This window comes from Capricornis sumatraensis, chromosome 1, assembly GCF_032405125.1.
Source record: "Capricornis sumatraensis isolate serow.1 chromosome 1, serow.2, whole genome shotgun sequence".
Lineage (NCBI taxonomy): Eukaryota > Metazoa > Chordata > Mammalia > Artiodactyla > Bovidae > Capricornis > Capricornis sumatraensis.
The window spans coordinates 4,437,344-4,458,405 of record NC_091069.1 but is presented as its reverse complement, the minus strand read 5'-3'; the positions used below and the strand labels follow the sequence as shown (position 1 = coordinate 4,458,405).

General features: G+C 48.4%; 1 protein-coding gene and 1 non-coding gene across 2 annotated transcripts in view; one reads left to right on the top strand and one right to left on the bottom strand.

Moving 5' to 3' along the window:
• The window catches only part of CFAP77 (cilia and flagella associated protein 77), a 150,037-nt gene that overhangs the window by 37,990 nt on the left and 90,985 nt on the right, over positions 1-21,062 (top strand). The window lies entirely within an intron of this gene.
• On the bottom strand, positions 722-793 carry TRNAG-CCC (transfer RNA glycine (anticodon CCC)). The gene has a single exon. It is a non-coding gene; the product is annotated as a tRNA-Gly (tRNA).

Here is a 21,062-nt window from a genome sequence, read left to right as displayed (position 1 = left end):
TGAAAGAATCCACCTGCCTCTTCCATTCAGTGCCCGGCCCTGGAATGTTTCTTCGTAAAAATGCCCAGCGTTCAAAGGATCTCCGCTGAAGGGAAAGACCAACTTTAGTAGTGCAGTTTCCACGGCCGTGGGGTTATTGGTTTTACAGCCAGACACTGTATAAGGCAGTGAGGGGCCGCCAGGGGAGGCTGCCATTGTTAACGTGGGGACACTGTTATGTGCTTGGTTTGGGAGGGCGGCTTAATTAGATGACAACTTGGAGGTGCTAGCTGCTTGCAAGGTAATACTGGCCTCCTGGGCAGAGGGCTCATTTAGGTTTTTGGTTTAATTCAGAAATGAGGAAAGAGAAAAAGCTCAGATTTTAGTGGATCAAGAACACACACAAACACTATACGTGCAACAAAAACTCAGCGTGACCCTGGAAAGACTGAGTAGGGGAAGAGCGGAAGGCCCTGCATTCAACTGAACTCAGTATAATGCATCCTTCTTGACAACTTTCTCTCTCGCATGCCTTGCATCAGGCAGCGCAATGTTGCGTTTAAGGCAGAGCTTTGACTCAGACAGACAGACAGACCTGGTTTTGAAGTTCAGCCCCACCTCTTCTAGCTGCCTGACGTTGGGCAGGTATTTAATCAACCTTTCAACGTCTCTAAGCCTCCTTCTTTTTTAAAAAATTATTTATTTGGCTGTGCTGGGTCTTAATCGCGGCATATGGATATTGTTCCCCAACTAGGGATTGAACCTAGGTCCCTGCATTGGGAGCGCAGAGTCTTAGCCACTGGACCACCAGGGAAGTCCCACCTCTATCTTTTTGTAAAGCTGAGACAGTCCTACCTGCCACCTGGGGTGGCTGTCAGGCTCAATTGGGGACGTGTAAGACAGTAAGCTGGAGAAGGCAATGGCACCCCACTCCAGTACTCTTGCCTGGAAAATCCCATGGACGGAGGAGCCTGGTGGGCTGCAGTCCATGGGGTCGCTGAAGGTCGGATACGATTGAGCGACTTCACTTTCACTTTTCACTTTCATGCATTGGAGAAGGAAATGGCAACCCACTCCAGTGATCTTGCCTGGAGAATCCCAGGGATGGTGGAGCCTGGTGGGCTACCGTCTATGGGGTCACACAGAGTCGGACTTGACTGAAGTGACTTAGCAGCAGCAAGACAGTAAGCACTTGGCAGAGTTCTTGAAACTTGTCTCCTGGTGACAAGGCACAGTGGGGGACAGAGGTGAATGAAGGATCCCAGGCCCTCACCTCTTGGCAGATCGGGAGACAGACCTGTCTGACTAATGCCAAGGTCATGGGAAAAGTCCAACAAATGGGACGTGAACCAGGACAGGACAGCTGGAGGGGGTAATCAGAGAAGGGGAGCCTTTTTATTAGGGGGGCAGTCTGGAGGTTCATTTTAATAGTTTTCTCTCTTTGTCACATAGGTATTATTGTCATCAATAAAATTCATGCAATTTAAGCACCCAGTTTGGTGGATTCTGGTAGCTGTGTGCAGTCACATGACCTCCCTCACGGTTAAGATGTGGGACCGTTTTCCTTCCCTTAAAAGCTCCCCTGTGCCCCTTCACACTGCGTCTCCTTTCCTCTTCCTGGCCCCAGGCGAGCGCAGATTGCTTTCTGCCAATAGAGTTCTGTTTTGCCTAGAATTTTGTATGAAAGGGACCACACGGTTCAGTCTTTGGTGCTTGACGTTAGCAAAATGCATTTGTGACTCATCCCTTTGTAGCATGCACCTGTGCCTCCTTCTCTTTTACTGCCAAGTGGTTTTCCATCGCATGGATGTACCACAGTTTGTTTATTCCTTCTCCGGCTGATGCATGTTTGGGTTGCGGCCTTGGTACTGCTGTGACTAATTCTGTGATGAATAGCCACACACATGTTTTTGCATAGGCATATGTTTTTATTTCTCTTGGGTAAATACATAGGAGTGGGAGCTGGGTTACATAAGTACGCTTGTGAGTGTCTTGGAGAAGGAAATGGCAACCCAGTCCAGTATTCTTGCCTGGAAGATTCTGTGGACAGAGGAGCCTCGGGGGCTATAGCCCACGGGGTCACAGAGAGTCAGACATGACTGAGCGATTGACACTTCATGTGGTTTCCCAAAGGAGCCACGCCATTCTGCATCCTCACCAGCAGCGGATGAGAGTTCTGGGTACTCCATCTTCTCACTCACGCTTGCTATTGTCAATATTTTAAAATTTGATGCCTGAGTTTTGGAGGATGCTTAAGAGTTTGGTGGGCAAATGAGTTGGGGGTGGATATTCCAGGTAAAGGAAACAGCACCTGGAGAGTCAGGGAGACAAGAAGGGTGCTGTGTGGGAGGGCTGCTGGGGAAAACAGGCGGGGCCTGGGAGTGTGGAATTTGGGAGAGACGACTGTAAAATGTGGGCATACGCTGGATGTGGGCCTAGACTGTGAATAATGAAAGCATTGACAACACTAGCTCCCATCAAGTCCTAAGCTTCTGTGAGATGAGTCCCCTTCTACAAATGAGGGAATGGAGGCGTGATTCATTCATATCTTGCATCCAAGGACTTTCCTGATAGTTTAGTGGGTAAGACTCCATGCTCCCAATGCAGGGGGCCCGGGTTTGATCCCTAGTGGGGTAACTAAGATCCCATGAACTCCAACTAAGCCCGTGCACCACAACTGCCTAGCTCCCACACTCTAGAGCCAGCGTGCCACAACCAGAGAGGCGCACATGCTGCGATGAAGACCCCATGCGGCCAAAGCAGAGCCGAGCACAACAACCCCCCAGATAGCCATCCACACAGCTAGTAACAGTGGCTGTCCAGGCCTGTGCTCAAACCACTACACCACGCTGCCGGCCTGGAGATCTTAGTTCTGGCCCTACCCTTTAGAAAGTTCGAGATAAAGAAGTGAAATGAGAGGAACTGATTTTTTTGCAAGACCACCTGGCTGCAGAAAGTCCATAGACCGGAGGCCAGGAGACCCAGGGGAGGCCACTGCAGCTGTGCAGGGGAGAGGCGGCAGGTCTTCGGCTAAGTCAGTAGCCGTGGGGATGGCTTGGGGAGTTACTTAGGAGTTCCCTGATTGAGGGTGGAGGGCAAGGGAAAGAAGCTGAAGGTGGATATCAAATTTTGGTTTGGACACCCGAGTCAATGATGGTACATCTAAGCGAACTAGGAAATTCCAGAGTGGGAGCAGGTCTGCAGAAAGATGGTGAATTTGGCTTAGACTTGTGGATGTGGGCCATGGGTCTGACACAAACTATGGTCTTTTGGTGCTAGCGGTTTTAATGCTCACAGGAAGGGCAAGAAGTCCTGTGGTATTCAGTGATGTATAGTTTTCTGGATAAATAAGAATATGCATTAATAATTATAAGGAATTATTAGTAATTATGAGTAACGTATTTGGCTGTGCTGGGCCTTTGTTGCTGTGACGGGCACTCCCCGAGGTGCAGCGAGCGGGGACTACTCTGCTGTGCTGCGTGCACTCCTTACTGCAGCGGCTTCCCTGGCTGCGGAGCACAGGCTCTAGCGTGTGCGGGCTTCAGTCGCTGCGGTGACTGGCTCGGTAGTTGTGGCTTATGCGCTTAGTTGCTGTTAGTTGCATGTGGGATCCTCCCGGACCAGGGATTGAACCCGTGTCTCCTGCACTGGCAGGTGGATTCTTTACCACCGAACCACCAGGCAAGCCCCTGCTGCTTCTGTCTTGATGAGAGCTTTGACGCTACTTCTTTGGGAGCCTAAGCGAAAATTCAAGCTTGTTCTCCAGAACAGTCTTAGAGCGGCCAAGTGGTATTGGCCTGCGCACTGACGTTACGCATAGGCAATACCTGTCAGCACTTTCTTCCTCTGTTCTGGCCACCTGGAGTACACTGGGCATGAAGAAGAAGGGAAAAGGTGGTGAGCCATCAGAAGCCATGGGAGGACCAGTCAAAAGAGAAGAAGGGGCCAAGGTTAAATTCGATGATTTTCAAATCTTTGAAGAATTGTTCCATAGAAATGGAGACAGCTTTTCTGACTCACTCCAGAGGGAGGAAGAATTTAAATGCTACCAACATTGGATTCTTACCAGATATGGTCTCAGCCGGGCAACTAAGGCTCAATGGATTGGGCTGCCTAATACAGAAGGGGTGCCTTGTCATGGGAACTAAACGCCAGATGATTAAAGTGCCATGGACTTCACAAGGAACAGTTATCGGGTCTGAGTGGCAGAGTAGACCAGATGCCCTCTTGGCCCTTTCTCCCAAATTCTTTTACTCCAAGAGGCAATTCCATTTCTGATAAGATGATGCCTAAAAAGCAGTTGGCTTCCCAGGTAAATTAGGGGTAAAGAATCCGCCTGCCAGTGCAGGAGATGCTGGTTCAGTCCTGCCTTGGGAAGATCCCCCAGAGGATGAAATGGCAACCCGCTCCGGTATTCTTGCCTGGAAAATTCCATGGATAGAGGAGCCTGGTGAACTACAGTCTGTGGAGTCACAGAAAGTCGGACACAGTGAGCATGCCTGTGAAAGCGCTTAGCGATGCCAGGTTGGATTCATGCTGGGCGCTCAGTTACCACAGGGTGCTCAGTTACCACAAACTACTCGACTTTTCTTTGGTCAAGCATCGTGACAGGGAGGCTAGATACGCCTGGGCCTGGCCTGATGCTTGGCTGGGACTCTCTCCTGCATGCCCTCGGTGAGTTCCAGCTTCTCCTCAGTAAGAGGAAGGGAGAAACTCAGTGATTTCCAAAAATCATTCCAAGTGAAACATTGAGATGTGTCTCATGTTAGTTAAAATCGCACCTGAAAAAATTCATTAAAAAAAAACAAAACAGAAACATTTCATAAAAAGGACTTCAGTCTGGAGGCTGGGGCCAGAAGCATCAGATAGTGGTACCCAATCCTGCATCTTGCTGCCCACTGTGGTGGCAATTCCTGAATTCCAGGCTAAGATTCAGAAAGTCTGGATAAGAGTGAGTGTTTCCCCCTTCAATTATCTTTCAGTGTCTCACTTCTGAGTATATAGGAATCATTTGCTTTTCTAATTTACAATACTTCCTTTGGAAGCAGTGTCTCTTACTGATTCAGAGAAAGGAGGACATTTGTTTTAATGGATTTGAATTTTATCAGCCTGTGTATTTCCACCAAAGCATAATAATAATAAATTATGGTCCTAATAAGTAGGCTGCCCAGAAAGATGATGGTGGCCTCCTCCAATTATTGATGTACAATCTTTGGAATTTAGGGGCATCATAATTTATCAGGGTTCATTTTTTTCCTATCCAATTTGAGGAAAGGCAGCTGTGTTTTGTAAGCAATAAACTCTGCCACTGTATTTCTTGGCTAAGCAGAGAAAAGCATTCTTATTATTTTTTGCCTGTTTCCTAGTTATTACTGCAGTATCTAGTAGCTTCTTTACGGGAAAGAGTTTATCAATATTTCAATTATAAACTCCAATTTTCAGGAGGTTTGTAACTCGTCTATTTAAAAATCAGATCAGGCAGAAAACACAGTAACTTGTCATGCCAGGAGCTCGAGTGCTCTCTAAAATATTAAACAACCAGTGTGAGACAGTTTGCTTGCTTTCAACTTTGAGGGTGAAACTTTGGTTTTTCTAACCAACATGAGCAAAGTGGAACTAAGCTTATTTTTCCATCAGAAGTATTCACATATTCCTGGGGTTTTTGCTGCCTGCAGTGGAAGGGAACAGATGGTAGAATCAGTGTCTCCACATACCCTCCTGGCAGCTATGTTCTGGAGAAGCTGCCCCCAGATCACCTTTTTTCCTTTTCACCGATTGGGTGGGATAATGTGATACAACACCCTTTAGAGAGGAATGGGGTGGTGAATCCTTTTCTGGAGTCACTGAAGACTCCATCGGAAAAGCAAATGAGTGCTCTTAATTTTGCGACAGACACACTGTTTTTTTATATACATAAGGTATTTATTTATTTGCTTAGTTTCTTACCGGTGTTTGGCTGTGCTGGGTCTCTGTTGCTGCGTGGGGGCTTTCTTTAGTTGCGGCGCTCAGGGGCTACGCCAGCTGCGGTGTGAGGGCGTCTCGCTGCGGTAACAGGCTGTAGGTGCCTGGGCTCAGTAGCCGTGGCTCTTTGAGCTTAGTTGCCCCACAGCACGTGGGATCTTCCTGGACTAGGGATCGAGCCTGTGTCCTCTGCCTTGGCAGGTGGATTCTGAACCACTGGGCCGTCAGGGGATCCTGACATTGGCTTTTTAGGCGAGTGGACATGCCCACAGGTGTAGCCAGGGCCAGTGCTACCCTCACCGTTGAGCTGACAAGGCGGCGAGTCATGGACGGTCCAGGCTGCAGGGTGGACTGGCCACGTACTCCAGGACCCAAGGACAACCTGTTGACCTCAACCAACCCCTGGCTGAAAGCAGTTCTCCCCACCCGAGTCACACACCAAGGTCCCCCTTTCAAAGCCCCCTTCAATCAGAGGTGCTTGGTCACTTAGAGCACCCAAGGGCCGCGAGGACCCCAAACGTCATGACACGCCACGCACAGTATCCTCTGGTTACGGTCCTGTGTAGACTTCATTTCATCGCGTTGGCCTTTGAAAGAGAAGTGGATAAATTAGCCTGCAGGAAGAACTGCTGCTGTATCTCATACAAGAGGGGGCAGCCTTCTTATTCTACTTGCAGACCTACTCTGGACCTTGCTTAGGCCTCCTTAGGGATGGATGGAACCTGGCTCCTGGCAATGTCCTCTGTCACTGCAGCAGAGCCCGTTAGTACTTTGCGAGGGCTTCTCACCTTAAAAATAAGGACAGATCCTCCATAATCTTCCCCCACTCAGTTCCCAACAAGACGACCTTGTCAGTGTAAGGCATGAAGTTCTAACTTGAGGATTTGGGGAGGCCACGGAATGTGGTGGCCGTGTGTGAGCTTTGGGTCCACAGACCCCAGCTCTCATCCTGCCCCAGCCACCTACTAGCTGTGTGCCCTTGAGCAAATTACATAACCACTCTTGGTTTTCCCATCTGTAAAAATGGGGATAATCATACATACCCGGGAGCATTGCTGTGGGGACTGAATGAGAAAGTGAGTGCCGATGCATTCATCCACTCATGCATTTATTCAGACTCATTAATTCGTACACTCACTCATTCGCTCATTCATATTCATTCATTCATTCAAACACTCATTCATGCACTCATTCATTCATACGTACACTCATTCATTCATTCACACACTTAACCACTCGTCCATCCATTTGTACACTCCATTCATTCACTCATTCATACACTGTCTCCCTCTCTTTTTTTTTTGGCTGCACTGCAGGGCATGCAGGATCTTACTTCCCCAACCAGGGATCAAACCCAAGCCCCCTGAATTATGTTCACCAGGAACGTCCCACTCACTGCCTTTTTATGAAGCATCTACTACGTGTCAGGCATCAGCCTAGGCTCTAGGGAGATGACGGTGGATGAGAGAGATCACGTGCCTCGCTCATGATAATTTTAATGGAGGAGAAACAGACCATAAAGGATTAAGTAAAAACATGTGTTTCTTGTGGCAAACAGCTGGACAGGGGCCAGGAAGGCTGCCTCGGGCGGATGACTGGGGACAGGACCTGTCCACAGTAGCAGCTGCCCTTCCTTCAAGACACATTTCCAAGCGCACCTCCTCCAGCCAGCCTGGCCTCACCCCCACCCTGCCGTCTCCTGTGCTTTGCCCAGCACATACACCTGTGCCTGGCCATGCCCTCCTCAGCTGACTCCACGTCTCTCCTGCACATGGATGGCCGGGAGCGCAGAAGCAAAACCTAGCTGAGATTTCCAGACGGGCGTCCATCGCAGTGGCCCTGCTGCCACGCCAGACCTCAGGTCTGTCTGCTCCCTCTGGTCATCATGGGACGACAGCAGGTCAAAGAAACTGTTCGGTCTAGGCAACAGCGGACTGGAAGAGGCTGCTGGAGATCTTAAAGAGGTCATGCCCTGACCACATGCCGTGACCTGCCACAAAGGGCAGCCCTCTGTTTACTCAGGAGCCAACCGAGCCCCTAGGATGGTCTCCCCCTGAAGGTGAGGGAGGCGAGGGTGTAGCTGAGATCAGAGCATCCCCTGGCAGAGCCCTCTGCCCACTGTGACGCTGGGCAGCCTCTTCCCGCACAAGCCCTCCAGTGGCTCAGAACCAGTCACTGACAGGAGGCCGCATCTCATCAAAGGGAAAGAAAGGATTGAAATCAAGATTTCACTATTATTTTCCTCTGATGCGAGTGCAGCGAGGAATGGCTCAGCTGTGTCACCGCCTAGTTTCTCATTTGTGTTTTTGTCTCATGCTTCAATATCTCCCTCCAGCTGCTCACGTCTCCCTTTCTTTCTCCTCGCTTTGATCTATTCGTTTTCCCCAGAAATGGGGTTTATGAATCATTGTAATGCAGCCTTGGGAAAGATGGTGCTTAGTGCAGGGAGAAATACATCGCCGCTAACAGCCCCGGCAGGGAGAAAAACTCTCGGCTTGTTGCTGGGTTTCTGGCGACGGGTTACTGATGGTATTTGCTTTTTATGTCTGCGCGCGTGCCATCGGGCCAGGGCCGCGGGGAGCGTTCCACACGCCACCTTTGTAATATTTCAAGCCTCCACTGGCAGGCGAAAACAAACGGCTGCCGCCTGCTCCCAGGGAAGCAGAGAGAGGAAGGGAAGGGAAACGCGCACACAGGGAAGGAGCATAAAGAAGTGGGCATGTTTGTCTTTGGAGTCCACCTCGGGTAACCCCAGCTCCAAGAACATCCTTCTGTTCCCTTCCTTAAACTCGTCTGTGCATCCAACATCACGAGCCCGGCCTCCGGGTTCCCCAGGCCCAGCTCTCCCCGGCACAGTTAGGACCCTAACAGCCCCGGTCCCTTCCTTCCTGAGGCCCTTGCCTTCCTCGTCGTGTTTTATGGCCCCATTTTCTCGGCAGCTCAGAGCAGCAGAGAAGCACTGGGCTTGAGCTGCGGGCCTCCTTCCGACTCAGAGCGGGGCCTCGCTGCGCGTGTGAGATCAGGGGACGCCGCAGTGAAAACCCTGCCAGGCCTTAAATCAGAACATCGAGAAGGATCCCACAGTCCTGGAGCCAGACGTGTTCGTGCCGGCCGGGCCCTCAGCGGGCCTGCGTTGCGCCAAGTGGTGTTTATAGCTGCTGCCACTTTTCCGGGGATTTGATGTCTTCCTTATCAGCAGGCCTGTCCACCTGCTTGTATCTGGCAGGGGGGCACGGACAGCTCATCGGATCCCAACTTAGCCACCTCCTTTCCTCCACGTGGGGCATCTGGGCTGAATCTTCCCAGCCCTGTGCAATCTATCCACTTCCCCTTCCCTCGGAAGCAAAGTAGTATCCTATCAATAATCGTGACTCCGATAAAGAAAACGTGGATTTCCTTTTGAAGGTCAGGTCTACACAGGTCAGAGTGACATGGAGACCATTGCCCAGTGATCTGGCACTGTACAGACCAGTGCAACCCTCTTCATGGAGATTTCGTTGGTGACGGAAGCCACCTGTTTCTGCTCCATCTGACAGCGTTACCACCATCTCAGGGGCACACTGAGCACTTGAGATCTGCCTCGTGCAACCAAAGACTACATTTGCAATTGTTTCCAAAAACCTAAATAGTTAAAATGGATAACCAACAAGGACTTACTGTATAGCACAGGGAACTCTGCTCAGCGTTATGTGGCAGCCTGGATGGGAGAGGAGTTTGCAGGGGAGAATTGATATTTGTGTATGTATGGCTGAGTCCCTTTGCTGTTCACCTGAAATTGTCATAGCTAATCGGCTGTCATCGCTGTTTAGTCGAGGAGTCGTGTCTGACTCTTTGTGACCCCACGGACTATAGCCCGCCAGGCTCCTCTGTCCATAGGATCTCCCAGGCAAGAACACTGGAGTGGGTTGCCCTTTCCTTCTCCAGTGTACTCCAATATAAAATAAAAAGTTTTTTTTTAAAAAATAAATAAACCTAAATAGCATTTGTGACTAGTGGCTGTTGTCTTTGGCAACGCAGATGTAGACAGACACTGTGGAAAATTCAGAGAGGAAGCCTTCTTTGGGTTATGTCTTTCACGATACCTAGCAGCTGCTTTTCCAAGTAGGCTATTGCTGAAAAAGAATGGAGATGTGTACAAGGAGATAAAAGTATTGGGAACAAAGTCATGAAATGATTGAGCCCTTTTGAAGTCACACTCTTTCCCCCAAGCACGACCAGGGGTGAAGACACTCACAGATTTGATAACCAGACCAGATCCTGGAAGAAAACTTGCCTTGGGGGTAAAAATGGAAAGATAATCAGGTAAGCTGTGACTTGTGTTCTCAGTAGCAGCGTAGCTTACGCCCTGGAATTGTGTAATTTATCCCCCTGCATCCAGTCCACCCTGGACGGATGGGTGGATGGTTGTGTGTGTGTGTGTGTGTGTGTGTGTGTGTGTGTGTGTGCGTGTGTGCTGGAGACATTAAGAAACTACTCTTGATCATCCCAGTCTTAAATTATCATTCAGTACATTGCGCCAAATACCCTGTAAGACTTCATAAACCATACAGTTACTGACCAACTCCTTTATTTATCAAGTTTTTAAAAATTTATTTATGGATTTATTTTTGGCTGTGCCGGGTCTCTGTTGCTGCATGTGAGTTTTCCTCTAGTCGCGGTGCGGGGGTCTTCTCATTGCAGTGGCTTCTCGTGTTGCAAAACAAGGACTCTCAGCACGGGCTTCACTAGCTGAGGCACGTGGGCTTCCAGGGTCTAGAGCGCAGGCTCAATAGTTGTGGCACATTGACTTAACTGATCCCAGGCGTGTGGGATCCTCCCAGATCGGGGATAGAACCCGCGGCTCCTGCACTGGGAGGCGGATTCCTGACCACTGAGCCTGCCAGGGACGCTCCTGACCACCCCCTTCAAGGTTACCCGAAGAGCTTTTCTGCTGCAGAAAACTCACCATGTCCTGTTTCCTGTGTTTTTGCTCTCCCTGCCACTGCTCTTGGCCTGATTCCTCTCCTGGTTCTTGGCCAGCTCAGTGGTCTGACGGCCTGGCCACACCTGGGCTCCTTCACTTCGTGAGTTTGGGAGCCTCGGGTAAGCAGCTTGACCTTTCAAACACCCCCGTTTCCTCCTCTGTAGAATGGAAATGATGACAGCACCCACTTCAAAATCATATGACCATCCATCGATGGATGAAGGGACGAATAAAATGTCGTCTCTCCAGACAATGGAATATTATACAACCATGCACATGAGGAAATCCTGACTCCTGAGGTGGACAAACCTCAGAAACATGATGCTAAGTGAAAGAAACCAGACGCAAAAGGGCACATATTGTATGATTCCATTTATATGAAATCTCTGGAAGAGATCAATCCACAGAGGCTAAAAGTAGATTCGCAGGTGCCTGGGGCTGAGGAGCTGGGGGTAGTGAATGCTTAATGGTGCCGATTTTCTTTGGATGATGAAAAGGTTTCGGTGTTCCACAGAGGCGACGGTTGTAGAACATGGTGAATGTACTAAATGACACAGATTTTACACTTTAAAGCAGTCAATTTTATATTATGTGACTTTCAGTTTAAAAAAATTCTTTTTAATTTAAAAATATATGAGGTAGACACACACACACTGTTGTTCATTTGAAGTCATGTCCGACTCTTCGTGACCTCATGGACTGCAGCACACCAGGCTTCCCTGTCCTTTGCTCTCTCCCAGAGTTTGCTCAAACTCATGTTCATTAAGTTGGTGATGCTATCTAACCATCTCATCCTCAGTCTACCCTTTCTCCTTTTGCCTTAAATATTTCCCTTCATCAGGGTCTTTTCCAATGAGTGGGCTCTTTGCATTCGGTGGCCAAGCTATTGGAACTTCAGCTTCAGCCTCAGTCCTTCCAATGAATATCCAGGGTTGATTTCCTTTATGATTGATTGGTTTGATCTCCTTGTAGTCCAAGGGACTCTCAAGAGTTTTCTCCAGTACCACAATTCAAATATATGAAGTAGATAGTAAAAAGGATCTTATTTCATTTTTATTTTTTATTTTTTTTTGGACTCCAAAATCACTGCAGATGGTGACTGCAGCCATGAAATTAAAAGATGCTTGCTCCTTGGAAGAAAAGCTATGACCAACCTAGACAACATATTAAAAAGCAGAGACATTACTTTGCCAAAAAAGGTCTGTATAGTCAAAGCTATGGTTTTTCCAGTTGTCACGTATGGATGTGAGAGTTGGACTATAAAGAAAGCTGAGCACTGCAGAATTGATGCTTTTGAACTGTGGTGTTGGAGAAGACTCTTGAGAGTCCCTTGGACTGTAAGGAGATCCAACCAGTCCATCCTAAAGGAAATCAGTCCTAAATACTCATTGGAAGGACTGATGCTGAAGCTGAAACTCCAATACTTCAGCCACCTGATGTGAAGAGCTGACTCATTTGAAAAGACCCTGATGATGGGAAAGATTGACGGCAGGAGGAGAAGGGGACGACAGAGGATGAGATGGTTGGATGGCATCACCAACTTGATGGACATGAGTTTAAGTAAGCTCTGGGAGTTGGTGATGGGCAGGGAAGGCTGGCGTGCTGCAGTCCATGGGGTTGAAAAGAGTTGGACATGACTGAGCGACTGAATAAGGAGCTACTGTAAAGCACAGGAAACTCTGCTCAATACTCTGTAATGCCCTATGTGGGAAAAGAGTCTAAGAAGAGTGGATATATGTCTATGGATAACTGATTCACTTTGTTAGCAGAAACTAACACAACATTATAAATCAACTATACTCCAGTAAAATTTTTTTTTTTTAATAGGAAAAAAATGAAGGTTCTTTAACATAAAATGCTCAGCCTCATGCCTGGCACATGATAGCACTGAGTGATGGCCTCTGATAGCAGTGATACCCTGACACGTGTGCTCTGATAGCTGTAGAAATCTTCACTCCCGATCAGACATGTTCTTCCAAGAGAAGAGGCCACACACACTTTTCAAGGGTGACACTTAAAAAGTGACTATGCGAAAAGGATGCTTATAGATAGCACAGGTGAGCCAAGGCTGAGTGAAGAGCCAGGTGTTTCCGGGTCAGACAAAATCCAGAAGATGTGTGGTTTGGTTCAGGGCGTGCTTTCGGAGTTAGAGACCCCACGGCCCCTCCCATTTGTGCCGCTGCTACTATTCGGCTAACGTGTTAATTGCATCTGCCTCCGCGGCCTTGCCTCTGGCTCGGGGACCACTTCCATTTTGCCGCTCACCGGTCCCCAGCAGCTGAGGGGGGCAGCCCTAGCAGCGGGAGCAGCTTGATTTCTCAAGCCCAGGGAAGCTATAAATCTGGAGCTTTAATCATGTCTTCATGATCATTCAGCAAAGAGCACCGGAGGATTTATTCTGCGGGGACAGCAAAGGGAAGACTGCAGGAGGTTGTCGTGGGGGCTATTGGTTTAGCAAAGGTAGAACTGCTCCCCGGGGCCCTTCCCCGGACCTGCTGGTGAACGATGACACCGATGGCCGTAACAAGGCAATTACCGGTGGTGTCGGCCATGCTTTGTTAAAGAGGCAGGCTTCCTGCGTGGACCCGGTGGCACCGCTTCAGCCCAGTCACAGCGCCTGCGATTTCCCCCATCTGCTCTGGAGCCGACGTCCTTGAGAAAGCAAGAAGCATTTTTTAAAAGCCCCAAGGGTCCTCCTGGTTTTCTCTGCAAATGTTAAGGAGGAGGGGTCAGGGAAACCCAGAGAGGACTCTGTGGTCCCTGGCCCACGGTAGGCACCTGACATCTATTTATTGAAGAAAGAGGCTCAGAGAGGTAGCGATTAGTCACTGTCACACAGCCAGAGTCTCAGGTCCCAGAGGGAGCCAATTGCTTTAGTGTGTGGCCTTGGTAGGAGAAGGCAATGGCACCCCACTCCAGTACTCTTGCCTGGCAAATCACGTGGACAGAGGAGCCTGGTAGGCTGCAGTCCATGCAGTCGAGAAGAGTCGGACATGACTAAGCGACTTCACTTTCACTTTTCACTTTCATGCACTGGAGAAGGAAATGGCAACCCACTCCACTGTTCTTGCCTGGAGAATCCCAGGGACGGGGGAGACTTGTGGGCTGCTGTCTGTGGGGTTGCACAGAGTTGGACATGACTGAAGCGACTTAGCAGCAGCAGCAGTTGGATACAAATCTCAGTCTTGGCACAACAGGAAAGGAGTGGGTTCCCCTGGGACAAGGAGAAGAACCCCAGCCCCGTTCCCTGGGAGTGGTCTCTGCGGGGCATGTCTTCTGAGTTACTCCGGAAGATGTTCAAGTGCATGCAAGCGTTCCTGTTGGTTTGTTTGGCTTTCCCACCAGTGGGTTTTCTTTTCATCTCCATCAGAAGTGGGACATCTTTCCATAGCAGTGGGTGTACCACTTCCTCCGTTTGCAAAGCTTAGCATCTCGTTCCGTGGATGGACCATCAGATCTGCAGCCCACATCAGCCCTGGATCCCCCACCGTACTGTTGAGGTTTTCAACATTATCAAATCACATTGCAAGACCTCGTTTGTCACTAAGCGCAATTATTTCTGTAGGTTAAATTAAAAATACATACGTATTTATTTTTGGCTTCCCTGGGTCCTCAGTGCTGCTCACAGGCTTTCTCTAGCTGTGGAATACTGGCTTCACATTGCAGTGGCTTCTCTTGTCGTGGACCGTGGGCCCCAGGGCACTCAGGCTCCAGTAACTGCAACTCGCAGGCTCTCGAGTGCAGGCTCAGTGGTTGCGGCACACGGGCTTAGCTGCTCTGTGGCTGTGGGATCTTCCCCAACCAGGGATCGAACCCATATCCCCTGGATTAGCAGGCAGAGTCTTAACCACTGGACCACCAGGGAAGTCTTCTGTAGGTTAAAACTTAACCGAGCAGTTGGTGGGCCACAAGGTCTTCACATTTAGAGAGGTCACAGCTGCTGCAGATTGCCTTGCTCGAGGACTGGCCGCTGGCTCTTGGGCACGCATCATCTGAGTACCACCTTCCATCCCTCTCCAGGGCAGCTGCCTTTTCCATGCACAGACTGCTTATATGCTTCTTTTGTATTCCCCGACTTCACCATCCCCTCCCTCAACCTGCTAGCCAGCCCTCTCTGCTGGACAGGAAGACACAGAACAGTGCCCAAGGAGGGTGGGGTGAATCGGGAGAGTGGCACTGACATGCATACGCTGCCACACGTGAAATTCGATAGCTGGTGGGAAGCTGCTGGACGGCACAAGGAGCTCAGCTCGGTTGAAGGGTGGGGTGAAGGCGAGGGGAGGGAGGAGGGAGGCTCGACTGGGAGGGAAATATGTATACACACAGGTGATTCACTTTGTTGCACAGCAGAAACTAACCCAACATTGTAAAGCAATTATTGTTGTTTAGTTGCTAAGTCGTGTCCAACTCTTTGTGACCCCATGGACTGCAGCACGCCAGGCTTCCCTGTCTTTCACCATCTCCCAGAGTTTGCTCAGACTCATGTCCATTGAGTCAGTGATGCCATCCAATCAGCTCATCCTCTGTCATCCCCTTCTCCTTTTGCCCTCAATCTTTCCCATCATCAGAGTCTTTTCCAATGAGTCAGCTCTTCGCATGAGGTGGTCAAAGTATTGGAACTTCAGGTTTTATACTCCAATAAAAAAAAAAGAACAGGTATTTAAAAATGTGGAGCACACTGTGAGTTTCTGAGCACGCACTAGGTGCTAGGTGTTTCCAGTGCTGCACAAAGACCCAGGCCCATCTGCATGGTTGGAAACTGGAACGGGTCGCTGGATGAGGTTGGAGGCTGTGTCCACCTGGGCCGCCCACCTGGGTAACCCGAAGAAGGTGGCTTTCCCAGACATCCCCCACATGCTGGAGGTTACTCCCAGGAGAAGAGTGGGCCTGGCCTCAGTGGAAGAGCCCCAGTGACATGGGAGCAAAGGGGGCACCAGTCTAATGATGCAAAGAAGGAGGGAGGGGTCGCTGTGACTGGCTGCAGACAGAAATGTGAAATGTGATCCCTGGAGGGAAACTTGAAGTCAGCCTGAGGACAGATGTGTCCCTGTGACCTGCCTATGGGAAGAGGCAAAACCTTACCTGGCTTGGCCTCAAAGGGCATGAACTTAGCCTTGGATGCACAAGCCTCTTAGATGCACAGAGTGAATTCTACTCCAAGAGACCCTGAGCTAGGATTCCCTAACTGTGGGACTTCCTAATTTTGGCAGCAGTAGGGGGTGGCATTGGGCAGAGGGGCTGAGATGGGAATCATGGAAAGAGGTGGATTTACCTAAATCCAAACAAAACCTCACAGGTAACATCTCCATACGGAAGACGGTTTTATCTATTAACAAGAGAAACTGTCAGGTGTTTGTAAGGAAAAGTGAAGGTGAAAGCCGCTCAGTTGTGTCTGACTCTTTGAGACCCCATGGACTAAACAGTCCTTGGAATTCTCCAGGCCAGAATGCTGGAGTGGGTAGCTGTTACCTTCTCCAGGGGATCTTCCCAACCCAGGGATAGAACCCAGGTCTCCCGCGTTGTAGGTGGATTCTTTACCAGCTGAGCCACAAAGCAGGCCCAAGAATACTGGAGTGGGTAGCCTATCCCTTGTCCAGAGGATCTTCCTGACCCAGGAATCAAACCAGGGTCTCCTGCATTGCAGGCGGATTCTTTTCCAGCTGAGCTATCAGGAAATGGTACCTAAAACCTTCACACACATTTTATAATTTCATGTTGAAAGAAAATGTGTTACTTTTCTGGTCAACAGATAGGATATGGACAGCTGCCATTAACTGAATGTGTGCCCTGGGGCTGGGCCCCAAGCTCAGTCTCTGTGGATGTTTTCCCATGAGCTCTCTTGATGTCCCCCATTTTGCAGATGAGGAAACTGAGGCTTGGAAAGGTTCAGTGGCTTACCCAGGTTAACAGCGCAGGAAGAGGCGGGACTGAGGTTTCAGTTCCGATCCCCTGGAGGAGGAAGTGGCATCCCACTCCAGTATTCTTGCCTGGAAAATCCCATGGATAAAGGAGTCTGGGGAGCTACAGTCCATGGGGTCACAGAGTCAGACATGAAGCAAAAGTTATACCAATAAACTGCTGGAGGGAGAGAGGCACCTTGCAAATCCCACTGATATAGGGCAAAATCCCTCCCTTTGTATAAATGTTAACATATGTGCATATGTTTAAGTGAGAAAGTCCTAGAAGGACACGCCCAGCTGTTAACCTGGAGTCTTGAGTGGGTGGGATGTGGGCAAGAAGACTGTTTACATTGGCTTTATACACATCTGACCATTGGATTTCTACAATAAGCAAGAGCTACTTTATAGACTACCCATAATGGACTTTCTAAAAAGCCCCCCAATTTTGTCAAATCCTGCTGCTGGGCCCTCAAACAGAATAGACAGCTTCTCTAACCACTGATCCTGGCACTTTATGGGAGCAGTTAGTTTTTAGAAACAAACAGGGTGAACTGAGTGAAGGCTTGAGGCAACATAAAAATGAAAGAAAAAAAATTGACTCCAAAAGAGGCACCAGATGAACTGGGCAGGAAGAATTGTCCGCAGAAACCTCAGAACCTTCCTGTCTGACAAGTAAACCTGTCTATGAAACAAACAGAATCACAGACATAGAGAGTGGAGGTGCTTGCCAAGGGGTGAGGGCTGAGGAGGGATGGAATAGGAGTTTGGGATTAGCAGAGGCAAGCTATTATTCAAGGCCTATTTTATAGCGCAAGGAACGATATTCAATATCCTGAAATAAACCATAATGAAAAAGAATGTATTTTTTAAAAGATTATGTGTATAACTGAATCACTTTGCTGTACAGCAGTAATTAACACAACGTTGTAAATCAATTATACTTCAATTAAAAAAATCTGTAGAATCAGCTTTTACATTAAAAAAAAGAACATTCATATTTGCCTTGATCTGTGAATATCTGATATGAATACTATTTGAATTTGCAAAACCCACAAGTAAGGGGATTGTAACTTAGGTTACAAAGATTCTTTGATTGCAGAATATTTAGGGCTGGGACCCAAACATTAGCATTTTTAAACTGAAGTGTAGTTGATCCATAGTGTTTCAAAGCGATTCAGATTTATATCTTTACATATATATTCTATACATATTTTTTATTTACATAGCTTCTTTTTCAGATTCTTTTCCATTATACGTTATTACAGATATTGAATATAATTCCCTGTGCTATACAATAGGACCTTGCTTATCTATTTAATATATAGTGGTGTTCACCTGTTAAGCCCAAATTCACAGTTTCTCCACCCTCTTGCCTTTTGGTAACCATAAGTTTGTTTTCTGTGTGTGTGAGTCTGTATCTATTTTTAAAGACTTTTTATTTTGTATTGGAGTATAGTCGATGAATGATGTTGTGATAGCTCCAGGTGAACAGCGAAGGGACTCTGACATACATGCACATGTATCCATTCTCCAAACTCCCCTACCATCTGGGCTGCCACATAACACTGGACACCCTATGCTATACAGTAGGTCCTTGTAAATCATCCTTTTTAAATATAGCAGTGTGTACACGTCCACCCCAAATTCCCTAACTGTATATTTTGTAAATAAGTTCATTTGTATCATTTTTAAGATCTCACATATAAGTGATATCATATGGTATTTGTCTTTCTCTGTCTGACTTACTTCACTTAGTAAGATCATCTCTACATATTTCAGGTCATTCCTCCCTGGGACAGGGGACACTGGGAGTCTTATGTCCCCTTCTCCACCAGTTCCTGCCCTTGCTAAGTTCATTCTCACCCGGCTATTCCTCACCCTTCAGGTCCCAACTCAAATGTCTTTCTCCCAGGAAGCCTTCCCTGACCACCCTGGACCAGGGCACAGCGGCCCTTCCGCTCAACACCTGCACAGGGTAATTAATCACTTCATCCTGCCTTTCTGGTTAGAATGTAAACATCACGTGACCAGGGACTAGGATGTCTCTTTCACTCGTGGCTCTTCCCCTAGTGTCTTTCAAATAGCAATTGTTGTTTAGTCACTGAGTCCGACTCTTTGTGACCCAACGGACTGTAACTCACCAGGCTCCTCTGTCCATGGGGTTTTTCCAGGTAAGAATACTGGAGTGGGTTGCCATTTCCTACTTCAGGAGATTTCCAACCCAGGATCGAACCTGTGTCTCTTGCACTGGCAGATGGATTCTTTACCACTGAACCACCAGGGGAGACCCTTTCACATAGTAGGTGCTCACGTGGGGGAAGTGAAGGAACACGCCTGCACACACAGCGCCCCTCTGCCCCAGCTGAACTCTCAGCCACTGTGCACAAACCCAGGCAGTCCCTTTTAAAATGAAAGAACTGAAATAATTATAAAACACATCCTATTTTCTTTGGATTTTCCCCTTCCCCAGATTTCCTCGCTTTCTCCAATCAGGCGTAAATGCCTAGTAAATACCAGTCTTTGCCACTTTGCATCTTTGTAATCCATCAGAGAAGCTTCAAAGGGAAAAAAAAAGAAAGCTCCCTTGTTAGCAAAAGGGTGGTGGGGAAAATGTAGACCCTGCCTGGGGAGAAGGTGGTCTCTGCACAGCCCGAGAGTGCCAGGGCAGGGACGCCCCCCACCAGAGGGGCTGTGGGGCCAGCAAGTGCAGTCACGGAAGCCTTTTTCCTCCAAGCGCCTTCCAAGAGAAGATAAAAGCAAGATAGAAATATCTTGCTTCCCCCCTAATTTGTAGTTTTCTGGTGTTAGCAAGGCTTATAAGACACATGCTCTCAATTAGCTGCTCCTCTTAATTTAAATGCTTCATAAATTATCTCCTGCGCGTGTGGATTATCACTTCATAATGCGAGTTAGCATTTAAATAAATAGCTGCGGTGTAGAAAATTAGAGAGGTTTACTTCTGAGGCGCTGGCATAATGAAGGAAAATACCACGGCAGCTGAACGGGGCGGGGGGTGGGGGGAGGACGTGAGGGGACACATGGGCGCATCCGTGTTTCCCAGAAAATGAGTTATTTGCAAAGTCCATTCGCCCTTTATTGGCCTTGACGTTCTCTTTCATGAGGGGGATCTCCTTGGCTCCATCTTTTTTTTTTTTAACTTTTAATTTTGAAATAATTATAGACTCCAAGGAAGTTTGCAAAAACAATACATAGAGGCCCCTAGCACCCTTCACCCAGCTTCCCTCAATGGTGACATCTTAAATAACTAGTGAAATACCACAGCCGGGAAACTGACACTGGTTCCATCCACCAGCCTTATTCAGATTCTACCAGTTGCTCCATCTTTATTTTTTTAAACTTTTTGACCACGTCTTGTAGCATGTGGAAGCTTACTTTCCTTGACCAGGGATTGCACTCGCACCCCTGCAGTGGAAGCTCGGAGTCTTCACCACTGGACCACCAGGGATGTCCTCCCTCGTTTTTAAAGAGATTTTTTTCAAAGACGTCTCAGTGTGCAGTAGTAATATTACGGTGGTAACAGGTATCATTTGCGGAGCATTTTCTAAGTGCCCGGCCTGATTCTGAGGCCTTGCAGACAGTCTCTCCCCAGTTGTTAACAGCAGCCCTGAGAGGTATGGTCTCTTGATCTCCCCATTTTACAGATGAGGGAGCTGAGGTTCCGTAAGAACGCCCCCTACTCCAGGCCCCGAGCTGGTCAGCAATGGAGGTGGGATGAGAGCTCAGGTCAAAATGACTGCAGAGCCTGACTGCCGACCCTCCCTCGGCACGTGAGTGGCAGTTGCTGTCGCGGGCGGGGGTGGAGCCCAGTCCCCTTCCATCTCTGTCTTCTTCCTGCTCGATGTGTGTTGCCTCTTGGGCAGCAGCACCCTGAAATCTGGCTGCTTATTCCTTTTTCTTTCTTTTCACTGGACTGGGTCTTTGCTGGGGCCTGTGAACTTTCTCTAGCTGCCGCGCACAGGTTTAGTGGCCATGAGGCACGTGGGATCTTAGTTCCCTGATCAGGGATTGAATGCATGTGTGCCACATTGCAAGGCAGTTTCTTAACCACAGGACCCCCAGGGAAGCCCCTCACTTATTCCTGCTTGAGAAAGAAATTTGGGCCCTTTCCCAAGTGAGTCCAATGCTTTGAGTATTCTATGAGTGACCACAGACATACAAACTGGGTCGTACATGGTCTAAAGGTCACGGGCTCTGGGTACTTTTGTCTTCATGAGCCCATGTATTTTAGATTAAAAATT